Here is a 6367-nt window from a genome sequence, read left to right as displayed (position 1 = left end):
AAGCTATCAGGCATAATAATGTTCACAGCTGGATTGTGCCACAGAACAGTACTAAACGTGTCTAATGCATGATGGATAAACTTGAGGCAGTGCCCTATGAAGCCCTATGAATTCTTGCACTTTGGGCACTTAAATTCAATGCACTGGTCAGATCACAAGTCATGATCAGTGCCACCACTTTGGGGCAAATAGCATGTGATAGAATGTTCAACCAGGTTCAGCTTACATACACGAGACGTCTGTAGTACAAATAAACGCATAAATATCACTTCTATAAAATGTAGATGAACATCTTTTGGACACACTGATGCACTTATTGAAGCAGGAAACATTCTGCAGATTTCAAATAATTTGTTACCCAGTGACCATGGCCAGATTCAAAGACGAGCGTCTCTTGTAAATGACATGTTTCAAACTGCTTACAGTCTGCATATATTTCTAAGTCACGAACGACACCAAAATAAACTACTGTACGGGAGCACTATGTGGAAAATATCCGTAGACAACTGGTTCTTGTGAAACAAATGGCTGCAAGTTTTCTGTGGTTTAATAGGGCACTGCATGAAACCATTTGTTCACAGCTCCATTATCCTCCAGTAGCTGGTCGCTGTGCAGAATAGATTCCACTGAACAGAACAGTTTCTGGTCATCTGCAAACTGAAGGATTTTCAAATGGTTTTCAAATCCATTTCACCAATATAAGTACCTCGAGGTCTCTCTCTGCAAAGCAGCCAGGTAAAAATGAGTATTGTTCATTCTTGACGTGACAAAAAGCAAACAGCTTTACAGAACACACTAAATCATCTTGAGAAGAGATGACAACTGTTACACAGGTGTTTTATATAAGTCAGTCTTTATTATGCACTGGTACATCCAAACATGTAGACCTATAGAAAGGTGAGCTATTGTGGTAGGGAAGCTTGCCACTTTATACGGAATGCCTGACGGCCTTGAGCATGCTGGAATGTTGGAGGAATGCTAACATTGTTTTATTTCATAAAAAGGGGTAGTGAAGTATTGAACCACACTGGCACAGCCCATCATCGCGAACATCAAGATTTCATTTACACCTTATCACAACAATGGTTCACCCACAAAGTTAGTCAAGAGTGCCCAATGTGCTACACTTTGTTCAGTTGTCCAGACATGCTGTTCGGGAACACCTGGGAGAGTATTCTGTAGGTCTTGATCTTCCGGATGACCCTTTCCACGTGTATGCGCACACTTGCAATGACCCTTGTCTTAGTCTCATCTGCTTCGGACAGTTGAGGCCGTCCTTCCAGGAACGGCGGAATGTTGAAAGTCAGTGAATGCTGCTTGCACTCTTCTTCGATAGTGAACCCCCTATCAGCCATCACACTTCGCCCTGGTGAGAACTTTTGCAGCAGACCGCAAGCCTTTGTCAAGGCCTTGTCGGGAAGTCTTCCAGGACCAAGATCGGACACAAACATGACAAAGCCGTTTGGGCTGCATACAACTAATCCTTTCGCGGTATTATATTTTTTGTAAGAGGAATAGGTTTCACTCTGCACCCGGAATGACGAAGGGGTTTCAATGAAAATTTCTGTGTAGTCAAGGATGCCATCAATGGTAGTGTAGCCCTTGTCAATGAAGGCTTTTGGCCGGTACTTGTCGCACAGTTGCGGAGACATCCAAGTTGGGACCTAAAATGAGGATTAAAAACATTTTGCATTTTCTACATAAATATATCATCATCAGCCTAATTTTATGTCCACTGCAGGACGAAGGCCTTTCGCTGCAATTTTTATTGCCCGTCTTGCGCTAGCCGATTCCAACTTGTGCCTCAAATTTCCTATCTTCATCACCCCACCTAGTTTTCTGCCATCCTCGACTGCGCTTCCCTTCTCTGGGTCTCCATTCTGTAACTCTAATGGTCCACCTGTTATCCATCCTACGGATTACATGGCCTGCCCAGCTCCATTTGTTTTTTCTTAATGTGCACTAGAATATCGCCTATCCCAGTTTGTTCTCTGATGCACACCACTCTCTTCCTGTCATTTACATTAGGTCTAACATTTTCCGCTCCATTTCTCTTTGTGCGGTATTTACCTTGTTCTCGAGCTCTTTCTTAACCTCCAAGTTTCTGCCCCATATGTTAGCACCGGTAGAATGCAATGATTGCACATGTTTCTTTTCAACGACAGTGGTAAGTTCCCAGTCAGGATTTAGCAATGCCTGCCGCATGAACTCCAACCCAATTTTATTCTTCTATAAATTTATTTCTTGTGATCAGGGTCCCCTGTGAGTAATTGACCTAGATAAACATACTACTTTACAGACTCTAGAAGCTGACTGGCGTTCCTGAATTCTTGTTCCCTTGCCAGGCTATTTAACATTATCTTCGTCTTGTGCGTATTAATGTTCAACCCCACTCTTACACTTTCTCGGCTAAAGTCCTCAATCATTTGTTGTAATTCGTGCCAATTGTTGCTGAATAGGACAATGTCATCTGCGACCGAAGATTGCTGAGATATTGGCCGTTGATCCTCAGTCCTAAGCATTCGCAGTCTAAGAGCTTGAATACTTCTTCTAAGCATGCAGTGAATAGCATTGGAAACATTGCGTCTCCTTGCCTGACCTTTTTCTTGATAGGCGGCATGTGGCATGAGCATTCACATGCCTGTAGAGCACTGGTAATTTTTCCGGGGCAGAAAAAAAACAACTTTAACATCTACGGTATTGCCTATCCTCTTCAAACTGTGTGATATCTTGTGCAAGTAAGGGAGCACCGTGACTGGCTTGTTGTCTCTGGCAGCGCAGTCTTTTGGTGCTTTGTCTCCCAGCTTGATTTCCTTTAATATCTTTTCTGCTACTGAAACGAACAAAAGCTCAGGGTACCCAGCACATGTTGGGCGGGAGGCCTGCGCAAGGAGACTGCGCATTAAAGAGTAGAAGCAAGACTTATTTAGGGCATTTGTGAAGCAAAGATTCACAATGCCCCGTTTAACAAGCTTGGACTGGGCTAACAGATAAGAAAAAAGTGGCTTGTTCCCTCTAGGCTCATACATCTAGCACAGGTGATCTCTAGAGATACTAAGTTGCAAATCTGCCAAGCCCCCCATGGATGTTGCAATTTAGCAAGGCCATCGAAGAGACCGAAAACAAAAGGCACTATAAAGAAAAGGCGACTGGTGTTGACGTACCTGACAAAGCCTGTTGTCCAAAAAATCCAGCCATGTTACTCAGATCCTGGAAGCAGTTTTAGACACACCAAACCTGTTAGCGAAACATGAATTTGCAAAATATGCACATCAGTAATTTTCTGGTGCTAAAACAAGATCATAAGTGGAGAGAGCAAGCTACTGTTAAATTATGGGGTTTTACGTGCAAAAACCACAATCTGATTATGATGCACGCCGTAGTGGGGGACTCCAGAAATTTAGAGCAAGCTACTGTTGAAGTTGTCAAGATTTCATGGCACAACATGCTTAAAGAAAATTCAGTATCGTAGGCAGGCACTGAAATGAAAGTACTGCATACCATGTATAGAGCTTTTAAAGACCATGCGAGTAAATAGCATGCTGCATTCCATGCACCTGATGTCTTAACAAAAGCAGCTCGTTTCGAGGTACGAGAAGTGCCAGATTGAAGCAGAGCACTTGTGCTAAACTTGCTAAATTTTCTCTAAACGTAAATACACGCTGAACGGCATCACTGCACAGCACATAAGAGCAAAACGCCAATTTTCAAATTTCCGAGACCAAGTTGATATTTTTTTAAATAATGAAAAAATTATTCATTTTCACCATCTCAAATTAAAAAAAAAGTTTATGCCGTATAAATCTGCACGACCTGAATCACATCGAAAGGCGGGATCTGTGCAAATGTCATTAAACATTTGTGAATTGTTTTCTAAACATTTTGATTTTTAATTATTATTGAGCAGTGCCTGGTTACTTGCCTTTTTCAAAATGTTTAAACAGCGCTCACCACACGAAGAATTTCTTTTGGCCAAAACATTTTAGGCTTTGGTTAAGCACAATGAGATAAGTTTCCATGAACATTTTCGAACAAATCGAAGATGCATGGTCGAGCGCAACGCCTGGGACGTTTGGCGCAGTATGAGCCCTTACATTAAGTGTGTACAATGTGAACCCCATCATAATGAATGAATCAGAATGTGGAAATGTTTCTCAGGGTACCTAACCCTTTCAGTGCATTTGCGCTTCGAGAAAAGAAATTTACTTTTTGGACAATGCACGGGGTGAAAATGCATTGAGCCTATACTAGAATCTATTTAATTTTGTCCCCCGAGTATGGATGATGACGGCAATACTTGGACTCGCTTTGATACATTTCCTTTCCTCTTGTGAGTGCAGCAAACTAAAAAGAGGCAGTGTGAATGTGCACAGTGCTTGGTAATGATTTTTTTCTTCCATTTTTTACTTCCATGGTAACGAGTAACAATCATGCCTTCAACGGTGTGCCCATTCATTTGCCGTGTGCATAAGAGTGCCGCGGAGTTTATACATTCAGGGGCCATATTTCCTAACTTTCCATAGTCCGTATTCCATTTTGGTTCCCTCAGGCCCTCTGGTATGTGTCGCTGTTGCCGCATCTTTCAGACATCCAGGCAAAACTGCATTGCATTTGTCAGTGTTGCTCCAAGGGTTATTCAGAGCGTGACATCACGTTTAGCTGGACCACGCCCAAGAGAAAAGAAAAAAAGGGTGGCACTGGTGCTCCAAGAGCGATGGCCAGGTGCCGGGGCGTTCAGTTGGTGGACGCTGGCATACTGGCGCCGACAGCGGAGAGGCAAAAACAGTGACCAATAACAGAAGGCCACATGGAAGGGAACTGGAATATGGAAAGTTAGAGAATACGACCCCTGGACTGCATTCAGCTCCTCAGAGTAGAGTATAGGCACTGACTCCATGAGACATCATCACGAGTCTCATGGACTGCTAGGATCTACAGTGATGAAATAGTTAACGAAAGGATCAACGGCGTTACATTGTGGAAACAAAGCGCTTTATACCTACGGCACTCATTGACCATGCAACCCTTACACCATTAAAATTTGCATCACATTTACTTTATAGCTGCCAGGATAATCCACGTTCAGCTACAAGTTGTTTTGGAATTTTGATGTCACTGCACAGCGCTATGCTTGTAAGCAGATTTTCATCACAAAGTGTTTTTAGGAATGTATTTTTTCATAACAGATTCGGTGTTAAAAGTGATTCACTTTATGGACATTTTCACTCGAGAACAAAAGTGTCCGTATGATGAGGTGCTACTACACGATGAGTAGGTGCATATACTTGAGCAGTGCTTTTGATTAAACAGGTATTAAGTTGCCCATTTTGCTTGAAGTGTTCCGAGAATGCAACATGCATGCTGAGATGCGAATATAAACAAAAGTGATGTTATTGTAACGGGCTGTGCACCGCATACAAGATGGGTCCGCATAATGATGTGAACCATTAAGGCCTGTAGGGTTCTGCTTATTTTAGTCCACACAGTAGATTCGTAGATGATGTTATGCATAGAATGTCCTTGTAAATAAATTGGCATGGAAACAGATTTACATGAGTCACTCCTATTAACTTCTTAGATGTTATGTAGAAACAACAATTGGTGGTATGTTGACAGCATACCTGTATGCAAGGTCAAGGCCGTCAAGACCAAGCTTCAGTCTCATCAAGACCAGCACGAGCTGGGTCTTCAAAGGCAGGATGAAGTTTCTGTCTTCACTGGCCGTTTCTTTCATCTGCCAGAAGCACAGCCTTTTTGCATCTGGTTCTAGAAGGGACCAAAAAGTGTTAAAGCGCTTGCTGGATGTGAAGCCGGTGTAATACCGCAGCTTTTTCTCGTCTTTTACAAGGGCCTCATATGTGATATTCATGTTCTGTGCATCTTCAGTCTTGCAACGTCTTTTTCCTGCATTGCTGATAACTCATGTCTTAAGCACCTGTTCTTCTGCTGAAGACGGTCACACAGCTTTTTTGTTTCGGCGTGGTCCTGCTGACTTCGTTTAAGCAGGTTGTTAAGCTCTGCCACTATCGCATTTGCTGCTTCAGCTTGTTCCAGGAGTTCAGTTATGACGTGCTTTTGTTTAGCAACTTGCTCGACAAGCTCATCATAACATAACTGTTGGCTGCTGTATGCATGGTACAGGTGTAGATGCACTTCCTGCTGCAAAGGATCATCGCTGTCACTGCTAGCGATGGCAGAGACCTCTTGCTCAGATCCAGGTGGCACAGTTGAGCTCCCGACAACTTCAGGATGGCAGTAGGAAATAAATAAAGCCATGTGTTTCAGTCTTTATAACACCATTTATTCGCAATACACTCAGGGCCCAAGGGCATTACAAAGGGGAGTTGGTTTTGATTACACAAACTTG

The sequence above is a fragment of the Dermacentor silvarum genome, chromosome 3 (assembly GCF_013339745.2).
Source record: "Dermacentor silvarum isolate Dsil-2018 chromosome 3, BIME_Dsil_1.4, whole genome shotgun sequence".
Classification (NCBI taxonomy): Eukaryota; Metazoa; Arthropoda; class Arachnida; order Ixodida; family Ixodidae; genus Dermacentor; species Dermacentor silvarum.
This window is presented reverse-complemented; position numbering follows the sequence as displayed.